This window comes from Parasteatoda tepidariorum, chromosome 12 (assembly GCF_982258835.1).
Source record: "Parasteatoda tepidariorum strain Cologne lab strain chromosome 12, Ptep-v5.0, whole genome shotgun sequence".
NCBI lineage: Eukaryota > Metazoa > Arthropoda > Arachnida > Araneae > Theridiidae > Parasteatoda > Parasteatoda tepidariorum.
Window position 1 is genome coordinate 62,628,163 of NC_141766.1, and position 19,998 is coordinate 62,648,160.

General features: G+C 27.2%; 1 protein-coding gene and 1 long non-coding RNA gene across 11 annotated transcripts in view; one reads left to right on the plus strand and one right to left on the minus strand.

The window, feature by feature from the left end:
- LOC107444120 (homeobox protein Hox-D4a) overlaps nucleotides 1-19,998 on the plus strand; it is a 232,196-nt gene that overhangs the window by 122,345 nt on the left and 89,853 nt on the right. The gene's annotated exons all lie outside the window — the stretch shown is intronic.
- LOC107444121 (uncharacterized) overlaps nucleotides 1-19,998 on the minus strand; it is a 244,955-nt gene that overhangs the window by 52,825 nt on the left and 172,132 nt on the right. For 3 of the 9 annotated variants that reach the window (XR_015431003.1, XR_015431002.1, XR_015431004.1), the window contains exon 3: nucleotides 5,553-5,701. The exons of the other annotated variants lie outside the window; for them this stretch is intronic. This is a non-coding gene — a long non-coding RNA (uncharacterized LOC107444121). The remainder of the gene's footprint in view (nucleotides 1-5,552; nucleotides 5,702-19,998) is intronic. 9 annotated transcript variants of the gene reach the window in all.

Consider the following 19,998-nt stretch of genomic DNA (forward strand, 5'->3'; position numbering starts at 1 on the left):
AATATAGTACAAAATTTCGAGTAAAAATATTTCCTTGGAAGGTAGCTTGGCTCTGAAGTGTAATGTTCGTTTTCAAAACAGAGATGCATTTAAAATAAAAAATTAGAAAAATAAAAAATAAAAATTAGAATTACTACTCATAAAAATTTCAGCTAAATTGGAATGTTTCTTGTCAATAAAAGCGGTACACTTTTTGATTTGAAACATAAAATGAAAAAATAAAGCATTAGCATAAATTTTCATTATGTTCCCTTCTGTTACTTATGTTCAAGCGTGTTTAAATAAAAAAAGTAGGTTATCTGAAGCAGTAAAACATTACACTCTAATCAAATCTATACTGTAAAACACAAAGCACTTAAGTTTGTTTCTGCTATGTTATATAAGGAAGTTAGGATTAATGAACACATGGTAACAGAATTGAAAAAGGCAACGGAGAGGAAAGCTAACAGTAGAGATAAATTTTAAATGCTCTTGCGTTGAAAATTATTTATTTTAGCCCTCCAAATATTGCTGCCTACTTATATTTCTTTTAGTATACTTAATATTCAATGAAATACTAAATTAAAAGTCATTAAATGAAGTTACCATGAAAGCAGCAGCAGAATGGAAGAGCAACAGGGATGAAAATAAAAATAATTGCAAGTATATTTACTTGGCTGGATAAATTTAAAAGAAGAACGCAAGAAGAACTTACCATAAGAAATCAAATGAACATTAAAGCAATAAATTTAAAACAATTATGCTAGTAACAGAGAGGAAAGTGAATAAAACATCCTTACCATTCATTCCTATAAAATCTTTTTCCGACTTAATTATATACCTTATTGTATTTAGTAGACTATGCTTTTGATTCATTAAACTAAGCAAAATAATCAATAAAAGTACATGCTTTTAATACTGAAAAAAAGTATTTAGAAATGGGAAAGATTATTTCTTTTTCATTTGCGAACGTAATTAATATTCTTTCCAACCACTAAACATTCCATAATAATATACAAAGGAAGTAAAATATGCACTAAATACTCTATAATGGTCTATAAGTTCATTTTGCACAATAATGTATAAAATACTTTCTTGCATAGAATGTATTTTATAATTGTATTTAAGGCGTAATCTGAATAATCTACTCGGAGAAAAAAATTCTGGTAAAATTACCGTACTATATAGTAATAGCATTTCTGTTAAAAAACTATAGTTATGGTTAAAAAAAAAAATACGGTATTTAAACCGTACATTTGGTTATTTTTTCTTTCAATTGGTAACGGTTTACCGGAAATTATGGTTTTCAAAATTATAATTCTTATAACAACATATTTATTAAAAAACATAAAAATTAAAATTAATTAAACCGAATAGATGGGCTTAATGCCATGCTTGATGGTATCGTGATGCAGTTACCAAATTTTACATTTAGCGAATTTGATCATCCATTATAAAGCCATATTTTATTGCTAATCTTACTAAGATAAGTATCAAATCATTTCGTCAAAAATTACTTTTTTGGTGTTCCCATGGAGCCAGAAACATGGTAAATTTTACCACATTAAAATAGTTTTGACCATGCTTTTTTTTTCTCGGTGTACAAGTTTAATACTAAATTTCTAAACATATACTTAGTTAACATGTACTTGAAATTTACGTATAACGCATACATTCTGTAACAAAAGAAAAAAGAAAAAAATCAAAAATTTGCATTTGAAAATATTTTAAGAAATTAGCAATTATAGTTTTTTTCTTTTTTTAATGAAACATTAATGAAAATTGAAACATCTAGCACAGAATATTAAAACAGTATTATTCCGCAACAAAATGGACAATAATTTTTCTCCTTTAAATGCAACTTCCTTTATTGTTTTGAAATTGACAGTAATGCAATTTATTTTAAACGTAATTCAAATTGCAACGTAAATAAAATCATTAAAATATTTACAGGAACACCAAATAGTTTAAACATTTTGATCTCAGAAATTTACTGTAGTTAAGTATTTATTCATGTAAATGCCTTGTTTCCCTGTAGCTAAAAATAATTTAATTCTCATTTCATCTAGAAAAGGTAACCTGAATTTTAACTTTCTTTCTTCTTAAAAAAGTGTTTTTTGTAAGTAAAATAGTTAATTAAAAAACTCCAGGAAACCTGTTAACCCTAATTTCCCGTTGAAAAAACTCTATTGCTAACTAGATTTAATGTTTTTCAAAAGTAATTAGAAAAACATTCATGAACATTCAGTAAACAAAACTAAAAAATTTAAATTTAAATATATTATAAAGAAAGCAATTATATATATATATATATATATTTTTTTTTTAAAAAAAAAGAATATTGTGAGCAATAAAATATCAATTGCAACATATTGAAACAGTATTTTTTCACAACAAAATAAATAACTTAACATAGGCAATCATTTTTCTTTTTTAAGTCAACTTCTTTTATTATTTAAAATTGACAGTAATACAATTTATTTTAAACGTAATTCAATTTGTGAAGCAAATAAAACCATTAAATTATTTACAAGACCACCAAATAGTTTTGATCCCTGAAATTTACTGTCGTTAAATAATTATCCATGTAAATCTTTGTTTCCCCGTAGCTGAAAATAATTTAATCATGACAAAAACTACTCATTTCATTTAGAAAAGGTCAAATAAATTTCTTTTAAAAAAATTTCCCCTTTTGAATATAGAATAGTTAATTACAAAACTCTAGGAAACCTGTTAGCAAGAACAAGACTCCCTTTTGGAAACTGAACTACATTTAATGTTTTTCAAAAGTAATTAGAAAAATCTTTTTTTTGTATAAAAAAATATAAAAGAAAGATTAAATTAGTAGGAATAAATAAAAACAAAAAAAAGCAAAAAATCGCATTTCATTTTGCCCCCAAAATAAAGCACTAAAAAATGAACCCTCCTTGATTTTGTTTAAAACATACTCCAATTTAACCTTGTTACGCTAACTAGTTTCTAAAGCCGACATTTTTTCTGAAACTTTTCCTTCGTTAAAGATTTTTTTTCTAATTCTGCGATTAATCTCACTGAGGCTTACTTGTTCTGGTCAATCAAGTTTGTCTTGATTTTTTCGCAAGCAAGTACTGATGAAAAAATGTACCCGCAGGAGAGAAGATGAAAAAAATAACATTTTGTCTAATGATCTTATAAAATCAATATTAATAAAAAGTATTGATCGCCCACGACTTCATCCGTGTAAACTGTTTAGATTGCTCTGCTTTTAGGTACTTAGTGTGATACCCTATGGACCACTTGTTTCGGGATCATTTAGCCTAATTACTATTAAGATCAAAATTGGATGTAGCCCAATTTAAACATCAGCCAGGAGGGAAAGAAAAAAATTAACGGAAATATAATTAAGTAAATTACAGGAAGAGTTTTTCCCTAAAAGGTTTTTAGGTACGGTGGTAGAAAATAAAAGAAGGAAAAAAAAGCACACTTCGGTTATTTTTTTAAATAAAGGTCTGTTGCCGAGTTTTGTTCGTAAGGTCATTAATTCCGAGTTTTTATTATTTTCTTCTTCACCGCAACTTTGAAAGTAAAGGACAGTTCATCGCATGAAGTTAACATTACCATTAATCATTTGATTATTATCTACGCATCAAAAAGTGCATTGGTGTGAAGAAACGTATTTAAAAAAGCTCCGTTAAAGGGGGAGGTAAGAATATTAAGAACCGTTATAAGAAAGAGGGGAGAAAAGGGTGGTTGCACTTTTGTTCTTAACCATGTTCAGGAAAGAAATTTTCTTCCAACAAACAATGATACTTTACACTGAGGAAAAATGTACAAAGAAGTATGGTTGCCTTTAGTCGTCGCCCAAAGAAGTGCTTGAAAGTTTTTTTCCCCTTCTTTTCTTAGTCTTCCATCATCTTTTTTTATTTGAATTTTTTTTTTGTCTTGAAAAAGGATGCAAGAAAGAAAAAGTTGGGAGAACTGAACTAGCAAAATATTGTGGAAATCTTTCGTTGTTAACACGGGAATTCCATTGGTGTTAGGAATGAAGTGGGAATTTTGTTGGTCATAAATGAATATGTCATTTATTGAAATATCTTCTTTACTTTTACAATGTTAAAATATTGCAGAATTCTTTCCTGGTTTTATTGAGTAAATCATCTATCAGTATTTGGAACGAAATGTTTGTTATTATGTAACTTATTGAAATCAGCAATAGTTGTTTAAAGGTTGATAGTCAAAGTAAAGAAAGCTTCTTTTTTTTTAACTTCAAGTAGCTAAAGTATTAAAATGAGATGATGAATAAAGTATAAAAATAAGATTGGAATTTTGTGTGTTATTATGTCACTTATTGAAATGTGTAATAGTTGTTAAAAATTACATATTGAAATTAAGGAAAATATTTCTTTGCTTTTATGTTGCGTTGCAAAAATATTGCAAATAGCGAAATATCATCGCAAAATGTATTCATTTGTGTTAGGTGTGAAACTTATTGATTATAAATGAACCTGTCACTTAATGAAATATGTAAAAGTGGTTAAATTTCGAAAGTAAAGACTGTCCTTTTTTAAATAACCTTTATTGTAAGACGGTTGTTTTTGGTCAGACAGAAATATTTTATTAAGAAAATATTTTTTAGAGTGAAAAATAAGCGAAAGTAATTAAGACACTTTCTACTATTCCTCCACAAAATTTCTGGTTTATTGAATCTTAAATAATTAATTAATGCTTTTAATGTATGCGAAAACTACAATAGTATGAAATTTATAAGGCTAGATGGTTGTCTTGAGTTAGGCTAAAATATTTTTTTTTACCAAAAAGAAACAAGTATTACTTCATTTGTTTACAATATTGTGTTATCATTTCATATTTCACTTCATTTAATATTCTTTTCAATAATTAATATTTGTCTTGATTTGTTTCAAATATTCCAAATTTCATCTGGTTCGATTTCATCCATTTTTCTTTCAGTAGGATCTTTTTTATTTTGTTTCAAAAAACCGTATATTCAAGCCTAATACATGGAGTTGTAGCCCGAGGAAATTACTAATTTACTGTGTATTGTTATTTGTATTACTAATTATTATCGATTTATAAATTCTATAAACTTACATGGAAAAAAGATTTGACCTCAAATGTTTTAAATTCAAAATACTATAAAGAATTTCTTCTCTCTGCCGAGAAATGTTACATCAAAATATAAAAGATTATATTAAATAATTCAAAATTTAGAAACTTAACATTCATTTTTTAATGAGAAAAGGAAACTTATACATACGGCTCATTATTTCATGTAAGTTTAATGCTAATATCACATAGTTCAAAAATTAATATTTCGTTTAAATGAAAGCGACTTTTATCAATATTTGTAAACAACATGAGATACATTAAATATTGGAGATTCTCTAAAAAAACATTAATTTCTGGAACGGAAGATGTAAATGATGAGTGGCAATAATTGAGTATACATCAAACTGAACTCATTAGGAGGAATGATTTAAAAAAGTGAAACACTTTGATGCGGCACCTATATCTTCATTGAATAAGGAAATGAAGCTTGAACAAACGAAAAATGGAGGAACAAAACGGAAACATACATTAACAGCATTAGTGGAATTGATTTAAATGTGGCGGCCTTTTCGTCCTTGAACAGAATCGATGGCATTAATTTTGGGAACTGTCTGTCTGTGTGTAGGCCATTAGAAGACAATCTGTTCAGCTTGGAACGAAGGAACATCCCGTTGCTCTATCAAAAGAGCAAAAAGAATTAAGAGACAGGGATCAGACACACATTAAAAATACTTTTATTAAATACAAGCAAGATTTAATTTTCTTACGAAAACAAGCCTTATTTTACAACTTTGCTTTGTATCTCTAAATTTTGATTACAAAAGCAAGTTATTTAAAAAAGAAATTGATTTTGAAATCATAGAAGGGAAAATTTTATTCACAAATTTCTTCAGAGTAGTAATTGAATTTCATTTATGAAATATGCAATATAAAATAAACTTATAAAAATTCAATAATATTTAAGAATAATGAAATAATGTATTTTAAAGGAAAAAAAAATTTTTAAAAGAAATTTAAAATCCTCCTATTACATAGTATAAACCTATTGCAATTTTGGTAAATAAAAGCAAAAAATGCAATTTTGGTAAATAAAAGCATGCATTTGGAAATTTTTCCATTCATATGGGAACAGTTTATCGGAAGTGCTGGTTTCCAAATTACAGTTCTTATTATCGTACATTTAGTAAAAACTACAAAACTGAAAAGTAAATTTAGCCAAATAAATGGCTTCTATACCATTATCTAAGTTTATGATGATAAATTTACCAAATATTTCCTCAATTACCAAATTATTTCACATACTATAAAGCACGTTAATTTCTTGTTAATTTTACCAAAATCATTACCAAAGCGGCCATCAGTTTTGACCATATTATTTTTCTCAGTGTAAATGGTTAAAAAAATAATTCCAATTAAAAATTTTTTTTATTTAATATTATTTAATAAACTAAACATTTTAGCCGAAACATTTAAATCTTTAAATACATACTTTTAATCTAATTTAATTTTTTCCTCTAAATTTATCATTTTCAAAGATTATTATTTTGGATAGTGCTCAAGGAAGTCAATTAATTCTGGTCTTTATTTTAAATAAATCCTTCTTTATTTTTCCTAGTTGATAATTAGCCATTAATAAATAGTAAATTAAAAGTAATTTTACAGAATACGTTTAAAAATTTACAGAAAATATTGCTCTTGAATTACAAAAATATTGCTTTTTTATGATTAACTGAATTTTTAACAGGCATTAACAATTTTAAAAATACTGATTTCAAATTAATAATAATAAGTTGAAACTAATTTTGTTTTAATTTGTAACTTTATTTTGTTTGATTTTTCATGCTTATTTATCCATACCAGTTCTTTAAAACATAATTAGGAATATCATATGGAAATTTGGTCTCATAATTTATGCAATTGACACTAATTTGAAATTAGAGTTGTATTTTTACATTTATTATTTCAATCATTGTAGTTAAGATGTTATTTACTCTCTAAAAAATTTTCGTGTTACTGAACACCAAAATTGGGAGCAATTACTTTACACCAAAGTGGTGTTATGTGTTTAACTGCACCAAGACCAAGGATAGTTAGTCGTATCGTGTAGAACTCAGAATGTTCCTTTATACTAAATGATGTAAAGAAGCCTGTGTTGCCTTATTACTATTTTTAAAGTTGTGAGTTTGTAGCAGTTAATAGCAAAGATGGCATAAAATGAATTTATTTGGTTAAATTAGCCTTATTTTTTTAACTAGATAAGTTATTATAAGAACAATAATTTTAAAAACCAGAAATGTTATTACTATGCAGTGCGGTTATTCTACCAGAATTTTTCTCCGTACAATAAGATATGACACTCATAAGAATCAATAAAATTACTTTTACGATACAATCAAAAGCAGGAATCATAATTTTAGGATGAATATATACAATATTTCTTAAAATAAAATCATTTTGTTATTCAAGCATATACACAGCACAGACAGAATATTAATATGAATTGGAGCAAAACCCAATGTGAATAGAAGTTAATTATTATGAAATTATTTTATGCAATTGACAGATTTGTGCGCGTCTTATGAGAACATAAATGTCTTTATTATGCAGCCATACATAAACAGCTCATATGAGTAGTTTGGCTAATCAATCCGACAAGAAAATTGAAATTACCTAACAAATAATCGACAACAATCAATATTTTTTATCAATCAATAAAGATGATTGAATGGTATTAAATAGACCGGTTTTTCAGTGAAGAACTCATATTTCACCGAAGCATTTCTTGTAAACAACGCTATATTATCATTGATTAAAATTACACAATTACTCACTTTTCAACTTCTAATAATAGGCCAAAAGCTTTTATTCTAAGTTTAAAAGATACATTCCATCATTTCAAACAAGAATTTAGTTAAAGAGTTTAATATATTAATTATTCGCTGCTAATATTAATCACCGATAAGTTTAATGCATTAATTATTTGCCAAATCTAACAACCTTCTTCATCAAAAAGCTGCAGATTGGAGTAAGCAATTATTAGTGTTAAAATTAATCAATCCATACATTAATGATCGACATTGACTTGAAATAAATCAATTATCCACATAGAAATTTTCAACACCGGATTTGTGCACAGATTTTGCATTGTAGTAACATTAAGTGTTCTCCTTTATAAAAAATTACTAATAACATAATAATGATAACGTAATATCGTAAGTACTAACGTTATTAACGATAACTTTAATCACAGTTTTAAATCATTTCAGTCAACTATTTCCTCGAAGCCCTTTTAATTGCTTAACTAAACTCAAATATGTATCTTTATATAAAATGTTACGGACACAGACAGTCCATCATTAATTAATTTACTATTTGTGTTTTTGTATTTATTTTTTAATTAGTTTAATAAAATTTGTGATTACCCTTATTGACACGTATACTTTATTTTTTTCTAGTACTCTTTGTTATCTATTACCGTAATTACGTTTATAATAATGTCCTGATTTAAATGTACTACATCTTTAAAACAAAATCTAAGGCACTGAAAAGTCATAGTACGGAACTGGGGTTCGATCCCTTACGGTGGCTTCAAGCCCACCCAGCTTCAGATCGATGGGTATCAACTTGTCTAGGAAGTAAAAGTGGATTTCTCGCAATGATTGCCACAATCATACCGTTGGTCACGAAATTATGGAGCCTTAACCTCCATGATCCCCATGGCCCGTAACGGGATGTAGCGGAAATGCTTGACTTTTCTTACTAAAACAAAATCATTTGAGATCAGTTTAGCACGCTTCAAAGGTTCAAAAAATTTATTAAAAATAAAAGCTGAAAATAAATTCAAACAACTTTGTATAAATCGGTTTGTTTAAAACTAAAGATCAAGAATGTATAATATATATAAACTGCATTTTGATCATTCAATTCAGAATGAAAACAGTGTAAAGAATAATTCTGACTTTTTAAGATATACTGTTACTAATCTACTATTAAAATTTTTTCCTCACAATAGTTATTTTAGATAAAATACTTTAAAAATCTGACATTTTTTTTTTTGAAAAAGAAGGCTAATTTTTACACTGTTAAGAAGTTTCACCGGATTTTCAAACATTAAATGTCGCTTTTATGTCAATGCATCGTATTGAAAGCAAAAATCAATATTTGAATCTAATTAACGGTTTGTTCTCTTTCTTGTTTTTTTCATTCTGTTCCCCTTTTCTACTAAATTAAAAATTCGAGAATATTAAGTCTATTTTTAATCTTTTTTTTTTTTTTTTTTTTTTTTTTTTTAGTATTCATTAAAATTTATTGAAGTAGCTAAAATCTTACAAATTAAAAGATTTAATTTAATTTTTCAATTTTTGAAAAGATTAATATCGTTATCCCCAGAACGACAGATAAGTTTCACGACATAGTCACAATCATTAGTTTCAATTATTTGCAATTTTTTAATTATTCACAACTATTCGAAAATTTTATCTTATTGGTTTAACAAGCTACTTTGAAGATATTCTAAATCATGTTTTGTTTACGAATTTTAAACTCTTCATCAATTTTTCATAGTCTTTCTACTGAATTAAAAGTTCTAGAATAATAATTCTATTTTTATTCTTTTGTATTGCTATTCTTTATAATTTATTGAAATAGCTAAAATCTTAAAAATTAAAAAATTTAGTTTAATTTTTCAAACTTGGTTAAAATTAATTGCTTTACCTACACAACGACCTACAAGTTTTTTTTTTTTTAAATTATTCACACCAATCTTATCTCAGTGATTTAACAAGCTTCTTTGAAAATATTCTAAATCATGTTGTGTTTACGAATTTTTTCCCCACATATTTTAGACTTCCTCCTACTGTGTAACCACATTTTAAATGAAATAATGCATTACACGTTCAGCTAATTATATCGTAGTTTAATTATACACTTGAGTTAATTACATGAAAGGGTAAAACATTTTCACCCCATTAAAAACTTTTTTTTTCAATGCCCGGATCATTAATCTTTAATCAAAGCTATACCTAACGTTTAAAAATAGTTCTAAGAGATATCTTTTTAAATCAAAAAGGGCCTTAGACAAGGCTTAAATATCTACTAGTTCCTTAGCAACGAAAAACTGTTTTACTTTCAAGTTCTGTTCGGAACGTAGAATTATCCTGCGTTAAACTTCCAATAAACGAACGAGGTTACCGCTCTTCTGCAAGGCTTCGGGAGTAGGTGTGGGGGAAAAATACAAACGGCTGAAACTGAAACAAAGGGCGGAAAAATACAAATGAAAATAAAACTACGAAAAATAAAGAAAAAAGATAAAGAAATATATTAAAAAAAGACGGAAAATAAAATCTGCTGGTAAAACACAAAGTTAGAAAAACTCTAGAATAAGGCATGTTTGGGCGTGTTCCTAATCCAGAATTGTACTAGATTCAAAGAATCTTGAAGCTCACCATTGCAGCAGAATCAGTTATCTCTTTTCAGAAAATAATATATATATATATATATATATATATATATATATATATATATATATATATATATATATATATATATATATATATATATATATATGTGTGTGTGTGTGTGTGTGTGTGTGTGTGTGCGTGTGTGTGTGTGTGAGCAAAAGAATGAAGAAAGATTTCTTTTTTCAAAATTTTTTACTCTTTTCATCGGATGCAATGCTCCTTCATTTTCGACGTTTTCTTTCATTTTTTTCGATCGTTTTCTTTTTACTTTTCTTAAAAAATATATTTTAGTCTAAATTTCGCACGTTGTACAATTGGGTTACCAGCCCGTAATCATTCGAAAACCAGCCAAACAGAACGTTTTAGATGGAATAAATGATATCGACAGAATTCTAAAATGTCATTGTTTATTTCAGCTAGGAAAGCCAAGAGAATTTTTAAGCGAAAATAAACTTCTTTACAAAAAACTGCCGCGTGTTTTAAATTTTGGAAAAGAAAAGAAATGTGATGGAAAATCTATTTAAAACTTATTTCCATAATATGCTTTCATTTAAAATTCAAAATATTTTATTTAATTTCTCTATGTTAGCTATTTCGCAATAAAAATTATAAAAAAATATTACTTTATTCACATTGTACAATTGTTGCAAAATAAGCAAAAATTTAAATTTCAATGCTACATCCAGCCTTCAAAGTCAAAAGGGTAAAAGCAAACATGAGGCCAATAAGTGTACTTAGCAAAATTTTGCTTTATTTCTTATATGAAATTTTGTATTAGTTAATATCTGGAGAAATCACTAATCATTATAATTGGTTGTTAATTGCTTTATAGCTTTTTTTTCTTACGTCTAAGTTTTGAGCAAAATAATCTTGATCTTATGTGGATAAAAAGCAAAAGCCATGTACGTTAAAAAATTTTTTTTATAAAATTGCTCTTAGTAATTGCGAATAAATTAGTATTTAAGGAATAATTGTTTACCTTCGTTTTTTTAAGAAATCTATGTCTATTAAATGTTTTTGCAAAACTGATGGCAGTATCTACCAATAAATGTTTACGAAATGCTTTTTCCCTTTACTTTTTTTCACATGTTTCAGATTGGAATTTAAGCAAAAGTTATTTAAAGAAATTAAAGGATGCAGATCAATATTTTTAAATAATTATGTCTATGTAAAATTATGCGTATGTACTTTTTAGTAATCATTACTTTCGTCTGAAATTTCGAATTAAAAATAATTTTTTCTTAAATCAGTAATGTTCTATATCTTAAATGAATAGTTTGAGAATAAATATTACAGATTGTTTTTTTAATAATTGTTTTAAAATTTTATTTAATGAATATACTTATATATATATATAATCAAGAGTTCAATAACAATAGAACAATTAAGTAAACTGAACCCATATGACAATGATTACAATTTTACTGCTCTATCAGTAGGTGATCATTTAGGTAAGTTTTTCTTGTAAAACTTAATTGCTGGTTTGATAATAATACTTTGTAAGCGATAAATTCGCCAAATATTGCAATCCTTTCAGCCATTTTCAGTTTGATTATACTTACCTGAATGGCAATGAAGCAAGCAGACTCTCTGAGTTTCCGCCTCTCTGAGAACAGAACTTACCCCCTATCATTAGAACTTACTTATTCAAGGGGAAGGATCAGAACATTCCTAATGCGATGCGCGAGAATAGGCATCTTATCCTGCTATTTCTCTTACCTGTTTTTTCTCAAGGAGTCCAACAAACTAACCACGGCTTTGAAAGAAAACAGCATCAACTATAATTCTAGTGGACGCCCGTCGCGCCTCTTTTTTCTTTAGTTTTTGACTTTATTTTACCGCTGTTATCTTTTGCATGATATTCGATTTTTTCCCCCACTTAAATATGCGTGTAGGGTGTCTAAAAAGTGAAATTAAGCATCCTCTTATGCAGAGAGTATCAGAAAGTGAAAAAAAAATCGAATAGAACATCGTGAGGATTGAGACGGGAGTTGAAAAATACATTTTAAGTGAAATGCCCTTTTAATGCGATTATAATTATATGAAGATGTCTGTTATTTCTTTCATTGTCATATATCTGCTTTTGTTTATCTCAAAACAAGTAAATAAGTACTTAGGATCACTTCGAAACACGCATTTGAATTAAGGAGCAGCATTCAATCATTATGTCTGCTTATTTTGGGAGGATGTCAACATTGTTTAATTCTTGAATAGTTAAAATAAATAAAACTGTTTCATAATAAACACTCCTTTAATTTTTTAAAAACAATTTAGGTTTTATTCATGTTTGACTAAAAACGTATTAAACTAATAAAAACCGCTGGAACACTCTTACTAATGAGGTTTTTTTTAAGATTTTTGTACAAGAGTGCCTCTAAAATTTTTAAAAACATTATCACTATTATTGAAATTAGCTGCCACTCGAGATGCATTTCGTTATTTTGTATTAAAATGAAACTCAGAATAGTATCCGATATATGGTAGAATGCGTATTAAATTCATGGTTAATTAAAATTATACAAAAACAAATAGCCATGGAATGGTGTGAAACAAATGTAGTCTAAGATGGTAACAAAACATGAAATTTATAAATTAAATAGGTTAATATTAGATATAAATTAGTATTAATACTTAATAATTATTGATAACTCAGATAGATTAATTATAATAAGAGTCTTTCAGGGCTCTTTCTTTCATAAAAAGAGTCTTTCAGAGCTGGAAGGGTTAATAACTTAAATTTCCTAAGCTTATTTTCCAAATTTGTGATATAAATTTATACCTATTTGTCATTTGTTATAAATAATAACTAAACAACTAACTTCACATTTTAAGGCATTTTCTTTCCTTAGAGCTTTATTCCTTAGAGCTATATTATATTTATTTAATAGTTTCCTTTCATTGGAAACTATTTATTCAAAAAGAAAAATTTTAAAAGCTATAAATTAAGAATTCATTAAACTCTAAAATAAATCAGCAGTAGAAAAAAATGCCTTTTTGAGAAACAAAAACATTTATCGAAGTAAGAAGTTAAAATATATGAGCAATGAAAACTCCAATCAGATTTAATGAATTGCATCATCTAGACATGCACCGAAGAGCCATTCCATTATGACCACCCTCCATCTATAACAATGGGCTCGCCCAGGTTTTCATGGTTTCTCGCCCAGGAACAATGTTTTCATGGGGCACATTAGGACCCATAATCCTCATAGAACAAACAATCCCTGACGTCTGTAAGCTACTTGAACATAGTTGCAGACCAGGTTCACCCATTCATGGCAACAGTTTTTCCTGCGGGGGATGGTGCTTACCAACAGGATAATGCACCAGGTCATAAGGGTCGAATCGTCGAGGAACATTCCAGTGACTTTCAAGTCATGTCTTGGCCCCCAAATTCACCTGACCTTAATCCAATAGAGCATTTGTGGTCCTACTTGGAAAACCAAATTCGTGCTGCCACGCTACCCCCTCGCAATGTGAGGGAATTTCAGGACCAGTTGGTAAGCGCTTGGTACCAGATACCTCAGACTACCTATCAGCACCTTGTGGAATCAATGCCACGGCGGGTGCTAGCAGTTTTGAGGGATAAAGGTTGTCCTACATGTTATTAGCAGGGTGGTCATAATGTAATGGCTCTATATTATTTCATGGCTTTTTTTTTAACCTTTTAAAAAAAAGGGTTGAGTTTTGTGACAATTAGTCTTATTGACAACTAAGAACAGTCTTCCCTACATGGAGACCGTGCAGTATGGTAAACACATTTCTGGAAAAACAACCCTAATTCTTGTTAATAAATCCTAAATATACGGTATTTTATCTATTCATTTGGTAATTTTTGCGTAAATGGTAATGGCTTACAGGAAATACTGGTTTTCAAAATAATAGTTTTTATTACTATACATTTAATAAACATTACAAAACTAAAAAGTAAATTTATTCGAATAAATAATTTTTATGCCATTTTCTAAAGTAGCATGATAAAATTATTAAATTCGATCATATTTACCAAATTTTGTCACTAAATTTAAAACCATATTTTATTGCTAATTTCACAAAAATCACTACCAAAGCGCTTCGGAAAAAATTACCAATCTTTTTGGTTTTCTCAGAGCGAGAGAAACATGGTAAATTCTGCAATATTCTAACAGTTTTGACCATACTTTTTTTCTCAGTACTTTCTCTATAAATTAGATGTATGAGAATAATGCCTTTTTTTAAGAATCTTATACATCTATAAATATCGCTGGAATTACATACTTTTATAAGTCTTCTGAAACAAAAAAGAATGTCGCTAATATCAAGGGTGCGGCGCAGAAATTCAAGGTCTGGTAATCAGTTTTTTGAAAAATCAGCTCTACCCATTAGCTATTTTTAACAGCTATGACAGGTGAAATTGTTTTTTACTCGATTTAAGAGAGTCAGACAACATTAACTTTCAATCTTTATTTTAAAGTTACTTTTTTATAAAAAAATATTGAAAATATTTGAAACAAGTAGCATGCTTGGCAAAATATTCTTCTCCACATCTGCTACTGTAACATAATATAAAAATATTAATAATATAAAAATATTAATAATACAAAAGTTTCTAATATTTAAATGTTTTGCAGACTAATAAACTTTCTGAGCATACAGTGTTATTCTAAATTAAACCATGAGCTTAAAACTGCATTACTTTAGAGTAAAATATTGGATTTTATTACATCATAGATCACTTGGAAAAAGTACATGGAATTTCGTGAAAATTAATATTTAAGGGAAAAATCTTGTATTTGTCTAAAACCAAAATGTCCAGGAAATTGAAAGTGCCAGAAAAGTAATAATGACTGACACTGGTAATTTTTTTACTGTGATTTTTTACTGTCTAATTTATAGCAAATTTTTCATTGGTATATTTTTTACGAAAATTGTTACGATTAAATCAAACTTTCAAGCATTCTTCAATGCTTAACATGTTTGGGAAGATTGTTGTAATTTCAATAACATTTTTAAGGCATTTTTATTGTATTATATGGTAGGTTAAAATATTTTATCGTTTTTAATCCTGTAATCTTTTTTTTTTAAACTTTTCAGTGGTATTTTATTAACTATCATATTTTTGTTATTTTGCTTTATTAAGTCAGTGAGAGCAACAAATTTAAATAGTAAGTATAAAATTTCCTATAAAAACACACCAAAATTTTTTAAAATTATTATACACAATATAAAATTTTATTATGGATTTAGCTGAAATGAAAGGCGCTGTAAAATAAATGCCAATGGATAAATTCACATTTTTATAGTACAATAACACTGAGGAGCGAATTTTTCGTTACATTTATACAAATATTTGATCTTTCCTGACACGGAGTTTCAAATCTGAAATTAGTTTTGCTCCTAAAACTATAGATTATTTTTTAAATGACATTTTTACTGCATTTTTTGCTCAAGTTTAAAAGCGTTTTATGTAACAGGGGATTGCGTAAATGTTGCGACTAACTTCTAAGGACACAACATCAGGATTAAAACTGCATAGAAACTAATGCCCGAAAATGCGGGGCAAAGGGTGCGTTCCTATTATGAACAGTTCAAAGGAAACAGTTCATAATTGGAAATGCGGCATATGAAGACATTTCCTATGCAATCTTGATGTTGTGCCCTAACTCAATTGGAAAATATTGTTATACTATAGAAATTTTCACTATAACTCGGTAAAAATTTTGGTATTGCTCGGCTTTTTACATAAATTTTGTGAAAAATTTAGGTAAAAAATACCAGCACTCACGGTACCGGTAATTTTTTCCGTAAAATTCATATTTGCTGGAACATGTTACGAAACAAAAATCTGATTAACTGTAACAAAAACCATAATTTTTACAGTAATAATTACTGCAAAATAATTAAATTACTCTAAATAAATATTACTGTAAAATTTACGATATAATATTTTACGGTAAAAATGGATTTATGGTAAAATGAATTTTATAAATAATGCACTCAAAGTGCCTGTACTTTATATCATAATATGATCCAGAGTTTTTTGAAGTGTATATTTAAATCATTTTACTTAAGAAAGGTTAAAAAACATAGTTTCAAGAAATTTATTTGAACTTGAAATATTTTGTAATTATCGTTATTTTTAAGAAAACAATTACGCTTAAATTATATCCAATGCTCTTTACGAACTTTAATGATATATCACTGTAGAACATTTAAAGCAAATCTCTACTTTATTATATGTAGCAATAGTTTTCTGACCAAATGTTCTCATATTTTTCTTTCCATTTATCTCCAGTGATTCTAATAAATCACTATGGTAACTGCCAAAAGTCTACTTCCGCTTTAGTTTCTCTTTATTCAGTGGCATAGCTATGATCAATTATTTTTCAATCGATATTTGACATACACGGGAGAAATAGTTTATTTTTAAGCAAAAACTTTACTTTAAGAACCGAATAAATTTTTTTAAATGTTAATGTTAATGATGAATTATGTAATATTATTGATATAATGAATGTTTGTCAATGGAATTAGTTTTATGATATCTAATGAATTCCTAAAATCATATATGACTAATGTCGTTTGTGTGATAAATAATTTGTCTTAATATATGCTTTTTAAAGAAATAAATATTGGTTATGACTAAAATTTTTCAATATTTTATTAGTATAAAATTACTTGTTTTATAATAATACTTTTTAAGCTGGAAATATAATTGAATTTATAATTTTCAGAAAATAATTTTGAATTAAAAAAAAAAATGTAGTATTTATTTAAGTTCTTCTGGTGTTGTGTAATTTAACAAGTGTACAAATAATCTTTGCAGAATAATCCTGTAAAGTATTTTTTTGAGACTTTTTTTTTTCGTTTTATATGCAGGAAAAAAAACTACATAAAAATGAATTCACAGTGGAAATAAAATAATTTTAATTTTTGAATTATTTACGAATTTAAATTTTCTAATCTATTACGAAACTAAGTATTAACTCACGTCATAAATGAGTTGAAAGTATAATTTTTAAAATATAAATAATTTTTTTAAAATATATATTAAAGAAAAAGCTTAATAAGCTTATAAAAGTAAGCTAATTGATCAATAAAAATATAATGGAAAAGGAAAAATCCATTGCGAAAATGAGAAAAAATCAAATGCTTAATACAAAATTTTAGAACAATATATTATAACATTGTTTGAAAAATAAAATTTCTTTAAAATATTAATAATACTACTCAATTTTTCTTTTTTTTTTTTTTTATCCTTATCCTACTCTCATCCCCAAATACCATTCCTCACCCCTTTTTGGTAAGTGATGGGGGGAAAACCCTAATGATCCTCCCATTTGAAGAACTAAACGTCATTAACACAGCACACGCTTTTCAGAATAAACTGAAAAGGATATTACGGTGGTACAGCTTACAAATTTCAGTCGTCAGTTAATTGAATCTTCTTCAATTAACTAAGCAAAACTGTATTAATTCCTCATCTTTTTGCGAAAATGTTACCAATATTTTCTTAAACTATATTATGGATAAGATAAACGGTGGCTTATTGTGCATCTCTTATCTCATTCACTGCATGATGTGAAGTTGGCTATCGGATTGAGTAATTAGGGTAAAATAATTAATCTTATCACTTTTCTTCGTCATGAACAGTAGGTGTAAGACATAATTGATGCTCTCACTAGTTAGAGTAATTTAGATGAAGAAGTCATCAGATTATTCGTCTTAAATATTCTACATTTAAATATTATTCACTGGTTTCATATCTTTCATTTAATGTATAGAAAAGATTAAGTACTTTCTACAAAAGCTAGAGATGGATTTTTCGCAAAACAGCAGCTAATCATTTTACAAAAGTAAACGTATCACAATTTCTTGCTAAGAGTAATTTGATCTTTTTTCGTCACTTAAAAAAATGGATACTCAAATTTCCCGTAACGTTCTTTGTTTCAAGACGAGACTGTTTCCTGGTATATAGTACTAGGGAGCATATGGTCAAAATGACGAAATAACTATCGTCACTTCTTCGAAGAAACTAATTTCGTCAAAAGAAAGGAAATATATCGTTATTCATGTTTCGATCATCTAATCTTCATTTGTGTTTCGATCATCTAATCTTCACTCTAGTTACGTCATTCTAGTTAACGATGATCCACAAAGCACTGCGATGAGGAAAAATTTTCGTCACATATTTGAGAGTTCGCGTTTAGTTTTAAATCGCGTAATTTCGTAACGAAATGATTCTAAAAAAGTAACAAAATACTGTTCAAGGATTGCTGAATAGTAAAAAATGAGAGTCTTATTTCTAAGAGTGTTCCATGTAATTATTGTTAAATGTCAGAATTATCTTGAGACTATGGAGATAAAAAATTAATAACCCACATTTGATAAAAACTTCCCTTCTCTTGCATAAATAAATACTTAGGATAAGAATCTTCCTTCTGTTTAAGATCAGTCAAGATTTTGCGAAACAATACTGGTTGTCTTTCAATACAAGCCACAAATTTTCAGCATAATATGTTTTTTAAATCTCTAAGCTACTAAGCATGGAGTTTTACTTTTACCCTTGAGTCTTCGTATATATGAATATGTAATGTAAATTCAGAAGTATCACAAATTTGACAAACATTTCAATTTATAAAGTAGCCAAACACTTTTTAACATGATTAGAAATGCATCGAAATTACTAATTTTTATTTTTTCCTTATTTTGAGAAATTGTCTTTAGACATTAAGTATATGGATAAAGGGATTTAGGTTCTGTTTGTGGCTTTTTCTTTCATGTTTGTAAATAAAAATCTCTTAATTTTATTCTTACAATATTTGGAAATTGATAAAAAGAATCTTTTGAGAGAATCAAAAATGTATCTAAATTATTAAGATTTGCATTTTCATTTTGATAAATTGTAAAAATTCAGGAGAGCAACTGAGTTCATTCTACTTTTGTGCTTGTAAAAGGCAAATTTTACAGTAGTATCCTTCTTTAAACATTTTGATTTTTATAAAATTACCAAACATTTATTGACTGAAATGAAAGGAAGTTATTCTTCATTTTTTATATTTTAGTTATTTCACTGATAAAATAGCCTTTAGTTTGAAGTACAGGGATTAAGTATTTTGAATTTATGTGGCGACCTGATACTTACCGACGGAAATGCGGCTAAATTATCTTAAATTTCGCGACATTTTTCATCTACTATGGTAAATTAGTCATTAATTTGCTAAATTATTTCACTTTTTTAATATTTCAGTTATTTTACTGATAATATAACCTATAATTTGACATACAGGGATTAAGTAATTTTGACTTAAATTTTTCACTTTGATTTTATGCTCGTAAATACAAATTTATCACTTTTCTGATAAGTATTTTGCAATTCATGTAGTACTTACAGATAGAAATGCATCTAAATTATTTTTCTTTATTTTTCATTTATTATGGTAAATATGGAAAAGTTGTCATTAATTTGGATGCTATTAATTTGAGATGTTTCTAAGTTATTCCACATTTTTAATATTTCAATTATTTCACAGAT